Source organism: Poromitra crassiceps (assembly GCF_964638095.1).
Source record: "Poromitra crassiceps genome assembly, chromosome: 11".
Classification (NCBI taxonomy): domain Eukaryota; kingdom Metazoa; phylum Chordata; class Actinopteri; order Beryciformes; family Melamphaidae; genus Poromitra; species Poromitra crassiceps.
In genome coordinates this window covers 48,825,736-48,847,960 of record NC_139643.1, presented here as the reverse complement: position 1 = coordinate 48,847,960, position 22,225 = coordinate 48,825,736, and the positions used below count along the sequence as shown (strand labels likewise).

General features: G+C 48.9%; 1 protein-coding gene and 1 pseudogene across 4 annotated transcripts in view; both read right to left on the bottom strand.

The window, feature by feature from the left end:
- sdc2 (syndecan 2) overlaps positions 1 to 22,225 on the bottom strand; it is an 87,196-nt gene that overhangs the window by 35,304 nt on the left and 29,667 nt on the right. The gene's annotated exons all lie outside the window — the stretch shown is intronic.
- On the bottom strand, positions 61 to 21,880 carry LOC310785712 (tyrosine-protein kinase BAZ1B pseudogene; annotated as a pseudogene). The gene is made up of 2 exons: positions 21,875 to 21,880; positions 61 to 3,342 (listed from the first exon to the last, which is right to left on the bottom strand). The product of its transcript is annotated as a tyrosine-protein kinase BAZ1B pseudogene (transcript).

The window sequence follows — 22,225 nt, the reverse complement described above, 5'->3', positions numbered from 1 at the left end:
AGAGTGGGACAGAAATTAAAAGAAAAGGGAGACAAGAAAACAACAAAAGCACCCTGGATTTCACGAGCGTTTCTGCCTCTTGTCATGTCGCAGCGACCTTCGAAGGTTGGAGTTGTCCTCATCGCTGCTCCCCGCCCGCTCCCTCCGGACCCCCCGCTGCTGAGTTCTCCGCGTGTTCCGCTCACCATCACGGTTCTGCTCTCTGTAATCTCTCTTACCGGATGTCTGCTTACTCCTCCGCTTGCTATTACCCTCGTCCTCCTCCTCCTCGTCACTCTCTTTCTCCTCATCCTCCCGTCCCCCGACATGTCTGCTTTTCCTTTCCCGCTCCACCGCCTCTCTCCTCGGCCGGTTCGACTTGCCGTTCTGCATCTTCTTCACCTTCTGCTGCTGCTGCTGCTCAGAGGTTATGGCAGCCCGGCTGGCGCGTTTGCGTGAGTGGCGATGGAGGTAGCGGATGCCAGGCAGCAGCTTCTTGAGCAGATCGGTGAGGCTCTGCTCCGTCTTGGTCAGGCAGGAGAGGACGGTGCTGCCCTCATGGTTGTACTCCTCGGCGTTGGAGAAGACCAACTTCATGTCCTCCAGGAAGGCCTGGGCGTGGCGGTAGGAACCTCGGCTTAACTTGCCCAGCATCGTCTGGAAATCCATGGGGCTGGAGATGATCTCCCGGTAGTCCTCTGAGAACACGGGCTCTCTGAAAGGCCAGCTGTAGCGGAATTTAATCAGTTTCTGAAGGATTTCCTCACACCTCTCCAGCTCATCAATGTCTGTGTGGCTGGTCCTCTGCCTGCTACTCCGACCACGAGGAGGCGACTGCTTCTTGGGTTTGCTGTTTGAGCCTTTAGGGTGTGATGAAGACTGCTTGCTTTTCTGCCTTGGTCTCAAGCTCTGCCCCATGTCCCCCCTGTAGTCATCCTCCTCCTCCTCCTCCTCTTCCTCTTCCTCCTCCTCCTCCTCTTCCTCCTCCTCCTCATCAGAATCCTCATCTTCAGAATCATCCTCATCATCTTCTTCATGGGTGCCTTCCTTATAGTTCCTCCCACGGGAGCAACGCCTAGCTGTAGCGGACTGGCAGGCCGGGCACAGCCACTCCTCACCCGGGAGGCGGTGCAGGACCGGGCGCAGGCAGAACAGGTGGAAGGCCTTCTTGCATTCATCACACAGAATAAGCCGATCACCGCCACCTGTTCCACTGCAGAGCTCCGTGACACTAGCTTGTTTGGCCCGGAGCCTGTGGCTGTAGGGCTGTCTGGATCTGGAGCTGCTCTGCTCGGTCAGACTCGGCTTCCTTGACGGCGCTTTCTTGCGGCAGACTTTGCAGCGAGCATTCTCGGCAGACATGTCCCAATTGATGCAGGCGTCCAACATACTAAGCAGCACATGCATGCGGGAAAAGGTCTGGGCATCGCGGATCGCAGTCTTCCACTCCTCTACCACCCGGGCCTCCTCCGCCAGTTTATTTTCCTCATCCACCTCCCCAGCCTTGCTGTTCTCCTCCCCTCCCTGCTTCTTCTTCTTCTGCTGCTGCGTAGGGGCCATGAATCCCTGCAGGAACTTCTTGATTACACAGGCCTGGATGGTGATGATGCACTCTCCAAATGCATTCAAGCTCTCCATCTCAGACACCAGATTTTCGATTGCGTTGTCATCCAGGTATCCAAGGCTTCCCTTCTGGAGTCGGGAGGCCACTTCATTGATGTCACTGCGCAGGTCTTTGATCAGCTCCTCGTGACCGTCACAGGCCCTTAGGCCTATCTCACCCTTGCAGCACAGATGGATGGAGCGGAGGATGTCCTGGTACTTGCTTTGTATCTTTGTCTTCAGTTCACTCTCTCTGACCCCCTGAGGATGAAGGTTCTCCACCAGCTCGTCTAGATCTGGTTGGGTGTCACATACAAACCAGAGGTTTTGTCCCCGTTTGGGAACAGTGGTCTCTATGCAGACTTCCGCTGCTGCTCCCTGTTGGGCTATCTCACTCATAACACCATCTGTGCTGCCATCCTTCTCAGCTCCATCCTCAGCTGGTTTGTCTTCTACTGGTTTCTCCTCTGATGGAAGGGTGTACTTGTAGTCAATGTTTTCATGCACCCAGCCCTTTTCTATGTACAGCCCAGGAACCATGTCAGAGAAGAGCCAGTACCTGTTATGGTTCCTGTCAGTGCCCAGTGGCACCCTGCGCAAGACAACTTTGGCTTTGGTTATAGCATCCTGGAAGGCACCCTCTGCGGCGACCTTCTGCCTACAGATTCGCTCCTCTTCGGCCTCCTTCTTCATGCGCTCTTTGTTCTGTCTGTCCTGCTCCTTCTTCTCCTTCTTTTCCTGCATGGACATCTGCCTGTTCTTCATTAAGCTGATCATGTCTTCCGGCTCTGGCTCCACCTTCACTTCCTTGTTCTCCTCATTCTTGTCCTCCTTTTTTGCAATCCCATCTTTCTTCTTCTGTCCTTTGCGTATGCCTCCATCCTCTTTGACTTTGTCCGCCATCTCCTCCTTCCGCCTCTTCATCTCAGCCCTCTTGCGGTCATTGGCCTCCTTGAGCGTCGCCAGCCGGTCCTTCCACAGCTCAGCAGACCGTTGCTGCAGTGCGCCAACGTGGTCTTCAACCGTGTGGGTCATGAGGATGCAGTGGCACAGCGCCACGAGTAGGCTGCCCTTCTCCAGGGGGTTCAGCTCAAACAGTTCGGCCGTCTCCAGCCTCTCCAGGATCTCGCTGGTCACCACGGCATCAAAGCCCCCCAGGGCTCCCCCGTCCTCAGAGTCCTCACTGCTCTCTTCACCATGGGCATCACACGGCCGCAGGCACAACCGCACCAGCTCCGACACCGAGTGCAAGGTGAGGGGGATCTCCGATAAGGACATATCCAGCTCACTGTAGCCCTCTGCCAGCTCATCCTGTAGCAGCGTCTGGAGCAGCATCACCAGCAGGCGGTTCAGGTAGAGGAAGCCAGATCCTTCCCCTGCCAGTGCCTCCATCAGAGCCACTCCTGTGATCGGGTCCCGGTCATCTGGAATTAGCAGCCCCGTGTAGGCGTTGAGGAAGTCCACTACCATAGCTACGTCGCCAAACAGGGCATTGGGCAGCCCCTCGGGCATGTCCACGTGTCTGAACGTTGGCAGGTTCCCACCACCTTCAATCTCCTGGTCCTCGTAGCGGCGCGACCGTTCGCGGCGAACCAGCATCTCCTTCTCGCGTCTCTCCTTGGCCTTCTCTCGCTGCTTGTCTTTGAGTTCCTCACGCTTCTTCTGCTTCAGCTCCTCCTGCTTCTCTTCTTCGCTCATGGCTGCCCAGTGTGTCTTTTGCTCCATTTTCTCCCAGCGTGTCTGCACCAGCTCCTTGAGCTCCTATGCTATATATATGTATTGTACGCCTTCACAGTGAAATCACTGATGACATCATCACCGATCGATCATCACCGGTGCTGTGTGGGAAGAGGCTCTGTCTGATTGGCTCAGGCTCAGTTTGATTGACAGGTGATGTGAGGTGATAAATTACCGATAATGACATCAACACTGGTGACCTGGGCTCTAGGCCAAGCAGTCTAGAACTGTATGACATGACATCATCTGCAAATTATAACCTCATCAGTGATGTCATATCACTGATGAGCTTAGCAATTACAACTGCTAGCAATTAGCAATTACATAGCAATTACAACTGCTAAAACAGTCTGATAAAGTCCGAAAATTATATCACTTTACTCTAATGCAAATTTAAAATCAGAAAAAGACAACATTTATGCCATATCACAATATTACGATATCCAAAATCTAAGAAGACGATATAATATTGATCTATTGATCAGCCCCTACACTAGATGATGCACTCATAAATGCCGCTGCACTATCCGTTCTTTATATTTAATAAATAGGTTTCCACTCTTTTGTTAATCAGCATGGTTTCCGCTGGTACATGAGACACACGAGAGGCCAGTTTGCCTCTGTTTATTTGCTCAGGTGTATTCATTCACTTTCACAATATCCAGGCTCTTCACATACATTCTGCTGTAACCTGACTCTATGGAGCGCATTGTCCTGCGCTTTGTCCTGTCCTGTGAAAGACGTCAGCTCTCGTTATCACAGCCCGGCAAATAAACACCTGTGCCTGTGAAAGAATCTGATCACTTATGAAGGGGGAGGGGGAGAGAGGAAGAGAGGGGGGCGGAGAAACAGTGTGTTAACCCATACCTGATGCAGAATTTGCGTGTATATCCCTCATTTGTGTGTGTATCCCTTTAAATGCTGCATCAGGTATCAATTGGTTAATCCCTAATTAATTAAAGGTGGCAGATTGGCCTGCTGGCTTTCACTTTATCTGCTCTACTTGGCCTGCCACAGATCCATACAGAAGGTCAATACAGCAACCGTCTGGCCAGCAGGCAGCGCTGTGCTCAGCCCGGCATGGAGCAAACCCATTTTATTTCAGAAGAGGCTGAAGGCAGCAAGACAAAATACTGCCGGAAAAAAACTTTTACAGTCTATGGAAAAAACTGGAGTTTGGGGAATACAGACAATAGGGTAAGCTAAACCGGTAGCTAATGTTTGTGCTGAGTGACCAATCAATAGTCTGTGATGATAGTGATGCACCGATATGAACATTTCATGTCCAACAGGAGAGGACAGCAGGAGGTGATGAGGAGAGGACAGCAGAAGGTGATGAGGAGAGGACAGTAGGAGGTGATGAGGAGAGGACAGCAGAAGGTGATGAGGAGAGGACAGCAGAAGGTGATGAGGAGAGGACAGTAGGAGGTGATGAGGAGAGGACAGTAGGAGGTGATGAGGAGAGGACAGTAGGAGGTGATGAGGAGAGGACAGTAGGAGGTGATGAGGAGAGGACAGTAGGAGGTGATGAGGAGAGGACAGTAGGAGGTGATGAGGAGAGGACAGTAGGAGGTGATGAGGAGAGGACAGCAGAAGGTGATGAGGAGAGGACAGTAGGAGGTGATGAGGAGAGGACAGCAGAAGGTGATGAGGAGAGGACAGTAGGAGGTGATGAGGAGAGGACAGCAGAAAGTGATGAGGAGAGGACAGCAGAAGGTGATGAGGAGAGGACAGTAGGAGGTGATGAGGAGAGGACAGCAGAAGGTGATGAGGAGAGGACAGTAGGAGGTGATGAGGAGAGGACAGCAGAAAGTGATGAGGAGAGGACAGCAGAAGGTGATGAGGAGAGGACAGTAGGAGGTGATGAGGAGAGGACAGCAGAAGGTGATGAGGAGAGGACAGCAGAAGGTGATGAGGAGAGGACAGCAGAAGGTGATGAGGAGAGGACAGCAGAAGGTGATGAGGAGAGGACAGCAGAAGGTGATGAGGAGAGGACAGCAGAAGGTGATGAGGAGAGGACAGTAGGAGGTGATGAGGAGAGGACAGTAGGAGGTGATGAGGAGAGGACAGCAGAAGGTGATGAGGAGAGGACAGTAGGAGGTGATGAGGAGAGGACAGTAGGAGGTGATGAGGAGAGGACAGTAGGAGGTGATGAGGAGAGGACAGCAGAAGGTGATGAGGAGAGGACAGTAGGAGGTGATGAGGAGAGGACAGTAGGAGGTGATGAGGAGAGGACAGTAGGAGGTGATGAGTGACAGGAGAGAAGGAGTGGGGGGGCAGCTGGTTGTAGCGAGACAAATTGGTGCCAGTGAATTCACGGAGCATCAACTATCAGCAGAGCTGTCTTCATACACCACTAAAGCTGCGTTCACACCGACCTATTAAAGTTTGTTGCTGGCGTCGAGTTTACATACAAAGTCAATGCAAACGAGCGATTGAGCGTATATTCGCCTGGGAGAATAATCGCTGGGCGTCCGAGCGGCAGAGACAGAGCGACAGGGAGAAAATACGCTCGTCGCTCAAGATGAAATATTCCAACTCGAGCGAAAATACGCTGGCATCAGTCGCTCGCTGTTCAATGCTGATTGGCTGCCGTGTGAGAGCGAGTCAAGGATCACACTGGCTTGGAACAAACCGCTGGTTTATTGTGTGGCAACAAACCACATTGACAGGCTGACAGCTGACATGAAGTGAAGTCTGTACTACCGGTATGCAGCTCGCATTAGGAGCACGCTGATAGGCTTAGCTTGTAAACAATGACGGTGGCTCGTAGTGGACAAACAGCATGACATTGCGTAACGTTATATCCCCCACACGTCCGTCATTTCGTGTGCCTGTTGATGAGCGATTTAAACAGAGCGACAGAGCGATTCCAAAGGGTTGACTTGAGCGATAGAGCGAAAAATAAATATCTCGGTGTGAACGCCCCTTTAGGAGGCAGTGCGAGTGACAGGAGGACAGGAGGCAGTGCGAGTGACAGGAGGGCAGGGGATGGTAATAATCAGTGTGGTGTTTTTATAGAACGACAGAGACAGGAGGAGTTGACCTATAGGTCCAGACCTTCGAATCCACCCACTCCACCAAGTTGCCTCCTTCTGAAGCAGGAGATGGAGTGTAACAGGTTGACAGTTCAGTCTGATATCAGGCTATGGAGGATTAAGAAAGCTCTGAGAAATGATGCACAGCAGCAGCGGTGGCATCCAGAGTCACCGACGTCCCCAACGTTCAACTTGTGCCGCAACACACCTGCTGACGGCTGAGCAAAACGACCGGCGAGACAGACAGGAAGAGGTCTCAGCGAGTCACGCGCGTGGGCGGAGAGCAATTGTTTGGAAAATGTAAATTGCGACTGAGCGATGAGGCCGCCTACAGGATTGGCAGCACCAGCGCGGTTGTCCAAACAATATAAACAGTGGGCTGGAGGGGCTGGGGGTAGTTGTGTGTGTGTACGTGTGTGTGTGTGTGTGTGTGTGTGTGTGTGTGTGTGTGTGTGTGTGTGCGTGCGCGCGTGTGTGTGTGTCTGTCTCACTGCTCTTTGAAGCCCCTCCAAACTTTTATTGCCCTCCCAGGGATCATAATAAGGAACTAATTGATAGTCTTTTGAGCCACGGGCCGAGGGGGAGGGGACAGAGGAGGGGGGGAGGGGACAGAGGAGGGGACAGAGGAGGGGGGGAGGGGACAGAGGAGGGGGAGGGGACAGAGGGGGGGGGAGGTTCCTGCAGGAAGTCGACACAAATCAAACTCTCTCTAAGCCCTAAAGGTCTGGAGCTCCTCCAGCCGAGTGGTGGAGGGGGGACAGCGCGTTGAGTGTGTGTGTGTGTGTGTGTGTGGGAGAGAGAGAGGGAGGGAGGGAGGGAGACAGATAGATTGAGTCTGGGGTTAGCAGCCTAATCCAGGAGAAGGAGTTTGCCCGTCTGTTTCTCACGGTCGTTCTCCTCTCTCTCTTATTATTATGAGCTTCCTGTTTTGACCTGATGCTGTCAAGCTGAAATAATGCATTTCCTCCACATGTACAGGAACGCTTCCTAACTCATTTATGTGGGCAAATCAGATGAAATGCTTAGACAGAAGGCCATGGAAACATCCAGACCTTAACTGGACTCATATGCAGTAGCTACACAAACTGATCAGGAGAAACTTGAATATTGATTTATATGTCATTTACTTCTAATTGTGCCATAATAATTTTACTGTTTGAGAAGCTGACGTCTCACATGTGTACAAAACCTTTCATGACTGGATTAAAATAAATAAATAAATGTAAAAAAAAAACTCCATGCCAGATACTCCATGGAAAGTTCTGTGGCGTTCACCCCCTCCGGCACTCTCCTTCCCTTTCCTCTGGGGTGCTAAAGGATGGGAGGATTGCATTGCCTCAGAAGGTGAGAGGCCTCCCTGAACGACCCCGGGCACGAGGAGGCCCCCCTGAACGACCCCGGGCACGAGGAGGCCCCCCTGAACGACCCCGGGCACGAGGAGGGCCCCCCTGAACGACCCCGGGCACGAGGCACGCCACTGCGCTCGCCGCACATTCAGACCGTCTCCCGTTCCAAAACAAACGTCCGCCTGACATACGAAGGCGGACGCCACATTCCGCAGGGCTCAAGCCCCTCTGTACAGGCGAAGGGGGTTGGTGGAAGCCAGGCGGAGCGCCGCGCCGCGAGGGGTTTCCAGACCAAACCTCCAGGGGTGTCTGTGACTGTGCACTGTACAAGCATACGGCTCTCAATGTCCCTCCTGTAACTGAAGGCAGGCCAGAAGAACAATTTGTTTGATTAATTTGGTCAAATAGCATGAATAGCCATTAAAAAATACATTTTCATTTTTTTATATATATTTATTTTTTAATGTGTATCAAACTCTGAGAAGAAAATAAAACCCAAATGGAAAGTGGACTGCACACATGGAATTGGAGGCAGGTGTTGAGGATGCAAGTGAAAAGATAATTTGTTTTCATGCTTCTGGCACCGCTCTGGACAGGCCCAGCTTTTTAACGGGCACATTAGCCCGGCTTTATGTCCCCATAAAGATTAAGTCTACGGTCTGTGGGACAATCAAACACAGCAGAGCCTTCTGCTAGTGTTTCTGCTCTATGGACCAACCTTCTGCTAGTGTTCCTGCTCTATGGACCAACCTTCTGCTAGTGTTCCTGCTCTATGGACCAACCTTCTGCTAGTGTTCCTGCTCTATGGACCAACCTTCTGCTAGTGTTCCTGCTCTATGGACCAACCTTCTGCTAGTGTTCCTGCTCTATGGACCAACCTTCTGCTAGTGTTCCTGCTCTATGGACCAACCTTCTGCTAGTGTTCCTGCTCTATGGACCAACCTTCTGCTAGTGTTCCTACTCTATGGACCAACCTTCTGCTAGTGTTCCTGCTCTATGGACCAACCTTCTGCTAGTGTTCCTGCTCTATGGACCAACCTTCTGCTAGTGTTTCTGCTCTATGGACCCACCTTCTGCTAGTGTTCCTGCTCTATGGACCAACCTTCTGCTAGTGTTCCTGCTCTATGGACCAACCTTCTGCTAGTGTTCCTGCTCTATGGACCAACCTTCTGCTAGTGTTCCTGCTCTATGGACCAACCTTCTGCTAGTGTTCCTGCTCTATGGACCAACCTTCTGCTAGTGTTCCTGCTCTATGGACCAACCTTCTGCTAGTGTTCCTGTTCTATGGACCAACCTTCTGCTAGTGTTCCTGCTCTATGGACCAACCTTCTGCTAGTGTTCCTGCTCTATGGACCAACCTTCTGCTAGTGTTCCTGTTCTATGGACCAACCTTCTGCTAGTGTTCCTGCTCTATGGACCCACCTTCTGCTAGTGTTCCTGCTCTATGGACCAACCTTCTGCTAGTGTTCCTGCTCTATGGACCCACCTTCTGCTGGTGTTCCTGCTCTATGAACCAACCTTCTGCTAGTGTTCCTGCTCTATGGACCAACCTTCTGCTAGTGTTCCTGCTCTATGGACCAACCTTCTGCTAGTGTTCCTGCTCTATGGACCAACCTTCTGCTAGTGTTCCTGCTCTATGGACCAACCTTCTGCTAGTGTTCCTGCTCTATGGACCAACCTTCTGCTAGTGTTCCTGCTCTATGGACCAACCTTCTGCTAGTGTTCCTGCTCTATGGACCAACCTTCTGCTAGTGTTCCTGCTCTATGGACCAACCTTCTGCTAGTGTTTCTGCTCTATGGACCCACCTTCTGCTAGTGTTCCTGCTCTATGGACCAACCTTCTGCTAGTGTTCCTGCTCTATGGACCAACCTTCTGCTAGTGTTCCTGCTCTATGGACCAACCTTCTGCTAGTGTTCCTGCTCTATGGACCAACCTTCTGCTAGTGTTCCTGCTCTATGGACCAACCTTCTGCTAGTGTTCCTGTTCTATGGACCAACCTTCTGCTAGTGTTCCTGCTCTATGGACCAACCTTCTGCTAGTGTTCCTGCTCTATGGACCAACCTTCTGCTAGTGTTCCTGTTCTATGGACCAACCTTCTGCTAGTGTTCCTGCTCTATGGACCCACCTTCTGCTAGTGTTCCTGCTCTATGGACCAACCTTCTGCTAGTGTTCCTGCTCTATGGACCCACCTTCTGCTGGTGTTCCTGCTCTATGAACCAACCTTCTGCTGGTGTTCCTGCTCTATGGACCAACCTTCTGCTAGTGTTCCTGCTCTATGGACCAACCTTCTGCTAGTGTTCCTGCTCTATGGACCAACCTTCTGCTAGTGTTCCTGCTCTATGGACCAACCTTCTGCTAGTGTTCCTGCTCTATGGACCAACCTTCTGCTAGTGTTCCTGCTCTATGGACCAACCTTCTGCTAGTGTTCCTGCTCTATGGACCAACCTTCTGCTAGTGTTCCTGCTCTATGGACCCACCTTCTGCAATAATATTTGACAGATCAGCCACTTCTGCACAGCACAGCTCAAACCTTTTGTGCCCACACAGAGAATATCAAGAACCAACAGTAGTGGTGGTGGGTAGGAGGTATTTTTTGGTAGAGATTAAACAGTATGAAATTTTCATATCATGATTATAGTGACCAAAATGAACGCGGTTATCAGTATTATCGCGGTATTGTTAAAATGTGCTGAGAATGTTCAAAAAGTACTGATGCACTCACTGAAACCATACACCAAGTTTTACATTGAAATATAAAATATAATATAATATAGAAATATAATAAATAGCAGCACTATGCACTTTTTGTTTGCATAAAATAATAGCATAGCCATAAGCCAATGAATTTGGTGCAATTTGGACACATTCACTTTTAAGAAAACTTTGAATAAACAAGCAAACAGCGCTCTGTGCAGCAGCGATAATAATCATGGTAATCAAACCTACACGGTTTTAATGATCATTAAAATTTCAAACAAATGTGATCATGGTTTATCATTAAACCGGTAATCGTCTCATCATCCCTAGTAAGACAGAGACGGGAGGAGTAGAAGCGGGAGGAAGAAGCGGGTACCAAAACGTCCAGAACCCTCTTAACCCATTGATACCTGATGCAGCATTTGCGTGTATATCCCTCATTTGTGTGCGTATCCCTTTAAGACTGCGAACCGCGTTAACGCGGTTCGCGGTCTTAAAGGGATACACACACAAATGCTGCATCAGGTATCAATGGGTTAATCTAATCTCTTCCTTCAGTCCTCCAAACAACACGGCATGTCAAAGACAAATCTAGTTGCACAACTCAAACTACATCCATATGTGAGGTGAGCACTTGCTGGCTATAGGGGGCCGGTTGGGGATTGGATTGTCACGGTTCTGCTGAACCAAAACCAGTTAGGAGATTTCAACAAACAGAGGAGCGAGAAGGAAGAGCTAGCTAACCCCCTCGCTGTCGGTGAGTCCACCTCTCGCACTATGTAAACAGTGCAAGAGAGCCCCCGATGGTGACTCCCCGCCTAACAAAACATACTCCGAAGTCCGAACCGACGCCAGTTTTTCCTTCCCACCGTCCGATGAGACACAACACGGAAAGGCTATGATTTCCTCCCTCGCCGTATAGCTTCCCTACAGGAAGAAAGGCAATTTCATGGCTTCCAAGACAAACAGACCCACGCTGACAGGCCATTGGCCGGCCAGGAGACTAACAGACACACGCTGACAGGCCATTGGCCGGCCAGGAGACTTAAGGAGCGTTCACACCGAGATATTTATTTTTCGCTCTGTCGCTCAAGTCAACCCTTTGGAATCGCTCTGTCGCTCTGTTTAAATCGCTCATCAACAGGCACACGAAATGACGGACATGTGGGGGATATAACGTTACGCAATGTCATGCTGTTTGTCCACTACGAGCCACCGTCATTGTTTACAAGCTAAGCCTATCAGCGTGCTCCTAATGCGAGCTCCATACCGGTAGTACAGACTTCACTTCATGTCAGCTGTCAGCCTGTCAATGCAGTTTGTTGCCACACAATAAACCAGCGGTTTGTTCCAAGCCAGAGTGATCCTTGACTCACTCTCACACGGCAGCCAATCAGCATTGAACAGCGAGCGACTGATGCCAGCGTATTTTCGCTCGAGTTGGGATATTTCATCTTGAGCGACGAGCGTATTTTCTCCCTATCGCTCTGTCTCTGCCGCTCGGATGCCCAGCGATTATTCTCCCAGGCGAATATACGCTCAATCGCTCGTTTGCATTGACTTTGTATGTAAACTCGACGCCAGCGACTAACTTTAATAGGTCGGTGTGAACGCAGCTTAACACGTTAACTGCCAGCGACGTATGCATACGTCAAGCAGAATCCAACCGTTAACTGCCAGCGACGTATGGATACGTCAAAAAAATCGTTTTTTTTTTTTTGACGGTGGATCCTTGATCTGGCCCTTTTGCATCTTCTATTATACTGTTAGAGCCGCCGGGCGTGTGCAATCCATTCCGCCGACCCACTGAGTGGCGACGGTGCTCAGACTATTGAGTGTTGTTTGGCCAGAAACGCACGCATTCCAGCTGAGCTCAACCGAGGACCCAGAAGCGAACGAGCCTCATTCTCATACTGTAGGCGAAAACCTTTCACACGGGCGCACGGCGGTGGGGGCTTCCACAGGTGGACTGGGTGGAAAGCACACTTTGAAGCGCGCAGCATAAGCCTAGAGTCACACAAGGCTTCGTCAAAGCTCTCAACCGAAAATCCAAGAACGGATTAAGCCACATCCACGCTCGCCGACGAGGGACCGCCAGAGAGAGGCTGCTGCTCACTGCTCAGACAGGCAGGAGAGACTGGCTTGTGACTGACAAACACGGAGACACGCCCACGGAGGGAGGAGTTGTAAGGAGAGGGGGTGCGGGTGCTGCTATGGAGGAAATTACTGTTCAGAACTATATTGTTTATGTCTGATGTCTCACTGATGCCAAAAATAAATGGTTAAAGTGACTGTTTGATATTGAATTTCACAAAACTGCGATTATCTCAGCTTTTTGTCTCAGACGCTGAAACCATGCTGTACTCAACGGCTAATATCTACATAACTACTAACTCTACAAACTAACTCTTTTAGACAGAGAAAGCACACATTCTATTAGTACTTTTGTGAACTTTGTGTTGACAAACTCCAAGCAGAAAATTATCCTTGGCTCTTGTAAAATGAGCCAGAATCCTCAAAAAAACCCTCTGGCAAAAGCTACCTACAGTAAAAAAAAAAGGCTGGCAGTGAATGTGTTAACAGACACACGCTGACAGGCCATTGGCCGGCCAGGAGACTAACAGACACACGCTGACAGGCCATTGGCCGGCCAGGGGAAACAATGCTCTCTCACCCCGACCTGTCCAGTTGTGTTTAGAGAGGCAAGCGTGTATAGAGAGCCAAAGTGAACGCCACTTCCTGCTTCCGCACTGTACCAGAGATTTTCATCCGCCATTTATTTTCCCATAGACATTTCGTAAAATGCTTATAAAAAATAGTTTTACTTGGTCAAAACAAACGGTTCAGATATATTTAGAAACAGGAGAGACCACATAACATTTCACTTGGACCAAAACGTTTTTTTTGTTTTTGTTTTTTTTTGCGGATTTAAAGAAAATATTTTTGTTTTTTTGTTTTGGTCCGCGTGGAATGTTCTATGGTCTCTCCCGATTCTAAATATAGCGGAACCGTTTGGTTTGACCAAGTAAAACTATTACAAGCATTTTACGAAATGTCTATGGGAAAATAAATGGCGGATGAAACTCTCTGGTACAGTGCTGAAGCAGGAAGTGACGTTCACTTTGGCTCTCTACATGCAGCTGCCGCTATGTACGTTACGTTGCCTCAGGAGGTCACACAGCAAACATAATAGCATGATTAACGCGCGGGGAGTCGCCGCGTTGCGATGTGTGCGCGCGCGTGTCGAGAATATGGATTCTCCCACTCGCTGCGACACATTACGCCTGATTTACTTCCTCTCTCAGACCAACCAGATATCTCACCAGACTAATTACAGGCTGTCTCCTTTCTGCCAAGTGGCTCTGCAGAGAGAGAGAGAGAGACCCTGATGAGTTTGGATGTAAAGTTAATGTAAAGCCCCTCTCTCCCTGCTGTGAAACCTCTCTCGCCCCGCCAGAACCCATAAAGAGAGGCCCGCCAGAGGGGAACAATGTGGATCTCATGTGGCTCCAACATGGCCCCTATTTAAAGAAGACCTCAGCGCCGTGGTATCCAGCCTCACGGAGCGTGACTGCCTTTCTCTCTGCGTTGTGCACAAGAAGAAGAAGGCACCTGGAGGATTCCCAGAGCCGGGCGAGCGAGCGTGTACCTCCCCTCCCCGTCCACCGGGGTTGGGAATTGGGGAAATTCCTCCGAACCGTTAAAGCTCTCCTGATACGCACGGGAAAGCCTAGATTCTTTGTCAGCTGTGAAACTCGAGACGCTGGGAAACAGGCTTCACCTTCCAGTCATCGCTCGTGCTGAGAGGGGGGGGGGGGGGGGGGAGTGAAAGATTTGCTGCAGCAGCAGCAGCAGCTCGCTAACCCCTCCAGACAGAGAGGAAATATGAGGATGGGGAGAAAGGCCTGAGCAGAGCGAGCATGGAGAGACACAGAGAGAGAGAGAGAGAGACATACAGAGAGAGAGAGAGAGAGAGACATACAGAGAGAGAGAGAGAGAGAGAGACATACAGAGAGAGAGAGAGAGAGAGAGAGATTTAAGTGCTTTATATAAATCTGGTTTCATATTCTGTATCTCAAAGACTCCAATTACCCAAAAGCACTGAGGCGCAGGCAGCACGGGGGAACAATCTGGAGTCCCTCCATTTAGCTGGAAGTGATGGTGATAGCACCGCCCAGATCACCAGCAACAGCACATATCAGAGGAGAGACGGCACAAAGCACTCTGCAGCAGCCAGGCAAAATGGAGGTCTGGGGTCCGTGTGTACGCACGTTTGAGTCCGGGCCGTGTACGCACGTTTGAGTCTGGGCCGTGTACGCACGTTTGAGTCTGGGCCGTGTACGCACGTTTGAGTCTGGGCCGTGTACGCACGTTTGAGTCCGGGCCGCGTAAGCACGTTTGAGTCCGGGCCGTGTACGCACGTTTGAGTCTGGGCCGTGTACGCACGACGTTTGTGGGCAGCAGCTCCTGTGGATCAGAGATGCTGCTCGTTTAACAAAGCGGAGAGAGAGAGGGGCTTCTTCACCAACACTTCTCTCCTCCGCTGGAAGGTAGTGCAGAAGATGGCGGCCCCCCGACCGTGTCCGCAAAGAGACCACTTGTTGGAACTTGAATTTTGCTGCTTCCTCTATTCTAAGCGTTGGCCCCGCCCCCTTGCGTCGCTAGCTCGTCAAAGCGCTCTCTGAAACAAAAGGCACTTCTTTATGGAGTTTCCCAGAAGCCCTCCTCCACCTCCTCCACCTCACAGAAGCCCTCCTCCACCTCCTCCACATCACATCACAGAAGCCCTCCTCCACCTCCTCCACATCACATCACAGAAGCCCTCCTCCACCTCCTCTACATCACATGACAGACGCCCTCCTCCACATCACATCACAGGGGTGGAGGAGTATTTAGTGGAGCTGATATTTCAACACCACCACCTTCAGCAGGGCCAGAGCTTTGTTAGAGCGTCCCGCTTAGAAGACAAAGGCACTGATACTGCTGTCAAAGCTCTTAGCTAACAACACCCTGCACGCGCACACACACACACACGCACACACACACACACACACACACACACACACACACACACACACACACACTCTTTACAAATAGGATCTACTCAAATGAACTGAAAAGGCCCGTTCACACTTAGAACAAGAACTATTACGATGTTCTTGGTTCCATCTGAGTGCCATTTTTTTTTTTTTTTTTTACATTTTTATAGTAATCGTTGTAATTCTAGTATAAATGGGCGTTACGCCGTCTTCAGGGCTCCACTTCAAATTCAAGGTCTTTTCAATGATTTTCAAGATCTCGTTTGAGGAAATTCAAGGACTCAAACTTGGCATGTTTTGGGGTAAGACATGACATTGTCAATTAGAGGCTATCATATCATAGAGGCCGTCATGCTGTATTTTAATTTAAATGTGGCATGCTATATTGTAATTCCGAAAAACAGAGTACAAAACCTGTCCAGTCCTTATTTTAGTTTTCCTCAAATTTTCAAGGACTTTCATGGGCCTGTGGGAACCTTGGGCCAGATCTTACACCTGAAACAGGAGAAGCTATGAAAGGACGTTAGAAACCTGACACAAACACAAACGCACTCAAATCTTTTCCGCCATAAGCATCATCAGTTTCACCCTTTAATTAATAGCCACGCCTGGCTCTCATGGCACCCTTTAGCTAGCTGGACTAAAGAGCTACATTAGCGCTTGGTCTCTCTCATGTCCCACCCCATCATGGGGGAAATGACTGAGCCTGGAGCTGGAGCCTGACACAATACAAATCATCTACTTATCCTGCAGAGAACATTAGCATTGTGACACAAGCTTATTCTCTCCAAAAGGTCTCACTGACCCTCCTCCATGCACTGTCAGTTAATAGGACCAATCATTAAATGCGGAACCCCGCGGCAGTTAATAGTACGAGTTGTGCCAAACAAACGTTAATATCTCAAAAACTACACATGACATCGCTTATATTTTGACATTCTGAGTGAGAGCAGAAGTAGCTCAAGAGTTTGATGTATATTAATATATGCATGTCGTGTTAAAGTTGTGTGAACTGTCGCAGTTTTTAAAATGTAAACAGAGTTAGCCGGCTAGAGACAGACACTCAAGCCTCGCGCCACTTGGGCTCCATAGGGTTCCATTGCCGTTGCCACCCAGTGATGCGGATTGTTTAGCAAAATGCTGCTCGGCTGATCCCTCGTATATGATCATATAAAAATAATAATGGGGTATTTGGTTCGGGGGCGCTGGCTGCAGCATCTTCATTGTGCCCAGGAGCAGCACGTTATCCGTCCTTCACCTGCATCACATTAATACTCACTTAGCCTCACTTTCATCCCACAGGTGCTGTGCTGTGCTGTGCTGTGCTGCACTGTGCTGTGCTGCGCTGTGCTGTGCTGCACTGTGCTGTGCTGCACTGTGCTGTGCTGTGCTGTGCTGTGCTGCGCTGCGCTGTGCTGTGCGAGGCTGCGGCCTTTCTTCTCTGCAACAACAGGAAATGAATAGTTCTATAGTATATCCTCCAGGGGGGGCCGAGGGGTACATTAGAATGCTGTCCATATTGCAGTGGTCCCCCATTGGTCCCTGTTCAAAGGCTCTCATCTCCCTCGCTTGCTATGCAATACTCTGTGGGTAGTAACGCGTGTGTGTGTGTGTGTGTGTGTGTGTGTGTGTGTGTGTCTGCCTGTATGTGTGTGTGTGTCTGCCTGTATGTGTGTGTGTGTGTGTGTGTGTGTCTGCCTGTGTGTGTGTGTGTGTGTGTGTGTGTGTGTGTGTGTGTGTGTGTGTGTGAGTGTCTGCCTGTATGTGTGTGTGTGTGTGTGTGTGTGTGTGTGTGTGTGTGTGTGTGTGTGTGTGTGTGAGTCCACCAGGCTTCTTGCTGCCTTGATGGGGTGGTTAGGAGGGGGGTCCAGCTTGCCAGCAGGTGGTCCGGACCTCAACAAGGAGGGGATGATGTGTTCTGCCTCTTGCTCCATTCAGAACGCTGTCAGCGTCCAGCAGATAGCCGGGACACTGAGAGGCTGTGGAGGACGGAGGGCCCACTGCAGGCGGAGCGGAGCGGAGACAGAACAGCTCTCTCTTTATCTCATGTGCTTCAGGGTGAACGGACAGATGGAGGCTGGAGGTAGCGCCGGGCAATTAACTGAACATGTCTCGAAACCGACATTTCGAACCTCTGATTTAATCTTGATGTCTGTTAATTCGGTTAATACTTTCCCCGATGCGTGCGCTCATGAACTGTCCCCTTAAAAAAAATACAACATCGTATTCAGTCACGTACCTCCGCCCCATCCAGCTGTATCCCCCCCCCACCGAATTGGCCAAGTCCTGCCCTTAGGGTTAGGCATGGGGGGAGTGATGATTGGTTGAGGTGACTTGAAATACCAGGGTAAGCCAATTGAGGCAGAGCGGGGCGGGACTTGGCACAAATGCAGTGGGTAAAAAAATAACGTTAAGTCCACGTTCACTCTCAAAGTGAAGCCGTCGGCATGGATGACACGAGCCAACAAATAAACCTGAGCAGAGGGAGAAATAGCCTGGAGAAGAAGAGAAATAAAACGTATAATAATCGTTCATTAATCTTAATCCAGGTAAAAGTTTGTGTTATGGATTTTTGAAGTCATATCGCCCAGCCCTAGCTGGGGGCATCTTAGTTTGGTATAATATGAATGTGCCCTGATGCTTCATTTGAGATGTTCCTCTCCAGAGATAAAGGATAATGTCAGAAAAGGTTGAGAGGAATATTTCACCAGCTATTACTGTCTTGTTTGATTTATCCAACAAAGGCACTCCAAATGATGCTGGGTGGAAGTGAAATAGCTGGAGCATGGGCTTGTTTCTCCAAGAGGTAGATCTTTCACTATCATCTGGGTGGCAGGTTTCTGCAGGATGGATAGATGGATGGATGGCTGGATGATGCATGGAGTTATATTGTGATTAGCGTGACAGAACACACAGAACACACCGCTGTAGACATGGAGCCCACATTAGTCAACGACACTATAGACTTCAAACGCTTCACAGACCTCACAGATCACATCTATCACGCTGTGTGTTATATAAACCTCGGCTGTGCACACACACACACACACACACACACCTGTGCTCCAGGCAAACACAGCCTTTTCAGTACAGTGTCTTTGGTCCATAAACACACACATCACACACACACACACGAGCAGCCACATGTTCATGCACACACACATCACATTGCCTCGACCCATGTAATGACCTCCTCATAGTAGACGACGTACATTGCCCTCCCTCTCACACACGCACACGCACACGCACACACACACACACACACACACACACACACACACACACACACACACACACACACACACACACACACACACACACACACACACACACACACACACACACACACACACACACACAGGGATCAATGCAGTCTTTCAGGCCACAGCAGGTCTGCATATCACCATTCCTGCACAAACACAGGTGCTGCCCCCGGACACGTGTGTGTGTGTGTGTGTGCATCGTGCATGCATGTGCATGTGCAAATAGATCTACATAATGTGTGTGTGAGAGAGAGAGAGAGAGAGAGAGAGAGAGAGAGAGAGAGAGAGAGAGAGAGAGAGAGAGAGAGAGAGAGAGAGAGAGAGAGCAAGCAGGCCATCTGTCTACACCAGTGATTCTCAACCTTTTACACATCAAGGACCCCTAACCCCCTAAATGAGACCATGGATGCACCCCGTCCCCCATTTGACCCAAATCTGAGAATATTTTCTATTGTTAGACATGATTTTGTTTTCCATGACTCTCTGTATTGTACTGTAGGTAGAGAGAGAGAGAACAAACAGAGAAACTGTGATCTACATTCTCTCATTGTGTTAACGTCTATCTACATCTATTTAACTGTGTTCACGTCTTGTCAATGAAATTATGGTGAAAGAGTAACAATTCCTGCGTTTACTGGGGATCCCCTGGAATCCCCTCGAGGACCCCGGCCCCCCGCGTTGGGAAGCAGTGCTCTACACCATAGGGGTTGCCAGGTCAGTTAAACCAGGGGTTCCCAACCTTTTTTGTGCCAAGGACCGGTAGATACATAGGAAAAAAAAGTTGCGGACCGGTTGTCAATTTTAATGGTTTTAGTGACATATATATTTACTCACCAGGTGGCGACAAAGGGTAAATAACAGCCTTTTGTGTTGTACTGTACTGTATGTAGCCTACAGTATTTATGTTTTTGTTTCAACTACAAACATAAATAAACGTCAACTTGAAACTATGTTTTAACTACCACCACACACAGCCTATTATAATATAGCCTATGTTTATTTAAAAAAAACACAAAAAAAAAGGGACCGGGCTCGCGGCCTGGTACCAAATGCGTTGCGGTCCGGTACCGGTCCGCGGCCCGCTGGTTGGGGACCAGTGGTCTACACAGCATCACCTGAGATGCAGATGTTGGCAGCCTCATGTTCTGCACTGCTGAGCGCACGTCGTCCACACAGCACAACATGCCACTGGAATGTGTTGTGTTTGAACCCTCTCACTATAATGAGGCTCTGTGTATGCATGTGTGTACTGTGCTGCACACACGTGTTCCATAATGCATGTCAAGCTTTGTACTCAAACTCTTTGTACTCGTAGCTACACGCTTGTTAAAGGCATGCCGAATGCCGGTCATGTAAATTAAGCACAAAAAATGCATACATACATACATACATATTAGGGCTGTGAATTTTCACTGGCCTCACGATTCGATTACGATTCAGAGGGCTACGATTCGATTACGATTATCGATGCATCTTCAATCGATGCATCACTTTTTTCCCCAATACATGATTTATTTTTTCTCACTTTCTTTTTTCTCACTGTGTGGCTACTTTTAAAATAAAAGTGCATTTGGAATTGCATTGTATTATGATCCAAATAAACAACTGCATGTACTTCCATTATATTTTATTTGATTATAAAAAAAAAAAAAAAAAGATTTTTGACATTTGTGAATCGATGCAGAATCGTGCACGTCCGCATTGCGATGCATCTTATAATCGATTATTTTTTACACCCCTAATACATACATACATACATACATACATACGTTGTCTTTGTGCTTGAAATTCAGCCCGACTGCACGGTACACTGTGTGGTCTGGTGTTACTTCCAAAGTCTTACCCTCAGTCTCCTGTTAGCTGCTCTGCTGCTGGCATGCACATAGTTTCTAATATGAGGGGGGGACTGCTAAGTGTGTTCAACTCCATGCCCTCGCATCTTAGTCTTTGAAACAATGGCGTGCACGTATAGTGTGCAGCTCAGGACGAGGGGTCGGTGTCACCAGTCACTGATCAGGCGCTTCAGACTAAAGTCTGAGCTGGTCAAGTCCTCTTATAAGAATCAAGGTGCAGCCTAGAGGCCAGACAGCGCACCTGCACTTCACTCAACTGCCAGCGTCAATCCAAAATGCAACTTGAATACAAGAAATACCAGAATAGCAGAAATTGAATACAAATGTTTTCCAATCAAATAAATAATAATAGTAATGCTGATGAAGGTCCTAGTGACCGAAACGTTTATTCAATAAATTTCTCCTAAAAAGGTGAGACAGTGTGCGGGAGCTTTTTTCTTTATAGTTCCAATCAAATAAAGTCCTGCGGGGAAAAACCATTGTGGAATGGCTGAATAGTATGTATGTATGTATATATGTATATATATATATATATATACACACATTATAGTGGCGCGGCACCGCAGCACTCTGTAGTCGTCTGGTGCTTAGTGTCACAAAAGCCTTCTCTCACACCTCACACAGTCTGGCTCTCTCTCTGTCACCGTGTCACACACGGCCATGGCTTCCATCAACTCTGCCTTTTAAGAGCCTGTGTGTTTCACTGCTCCTATAAAGATCTGCAGGACATGGGGTCTGTGTGTGTGTGTGTGTGTGTGTGTGCACACGCACGTGTGTGTGTGTGTGTGTGTGTGTGCACACGCACGTGCGTGTGTCCATCTCTTGTGCTCATGTGTACATGTATATGTGCATGTCTTTGCATGAGGGATAAGTTAGCTGCAAGTTCAGAGTTTAATATAGTCCAGATTTCTCTGGAGGTTTCTGTGCCTATATGGGCCTATCGTGTGTGTGTGTGTGTGTGTGTGTGTGTGTGTGTGTGTGTGTGTGTGTGTGCAGGGAACCCCCTGCACCCCTCACTGCCAGATCATTAACACCACAACATGAAAGAACTCCTGAGGATTGCAGGGGTCAAAGTTCACCCGATGTCTTCCTCGCCACAGAAAGAAGTATGGATATGAAGATATGGAGGATGGGGGGGCGGAGTCATGCTTGGTGACTCTCTTTAACTGGACGTTCATGAAAAATGTTAGTTTATTTTGGAACAGTCAAAAAGAATAATGAGCCATCTTGAGATCAAAAAGCAGCAGTCAAGAAGTCAAGGAAGTCATCTTAAATGGATGTATTTCTATAGATCTCTGCAGAGAGATGCACACCTGTACCCTCATCCTCACGAGTGCATAATACAGGTGTACATGAGAATCAACAGTCAAAGATACTTATAGACAGCACACACATCAGATGACATCTGTTATGACTTCCATTTTGAAGACAGCCCATTCTAGACTCAAGCTATTTGGTACACAGACAGGGCATAGAGTGGGAGAGAGAGGAACTGCAAATGTAGACTACAGGTTATCTGAATGTGCGTATCTATGCATGCATACTAGTATTAATAATAAAAATTAATAAGTATTAATAATTAATAAATGTGTAACTTCAATGAAAATGTATATGTTGTTGATTGTCTAAATGAAGGCTAATGTGATTACAATTTTCCACGTTAATTTGGT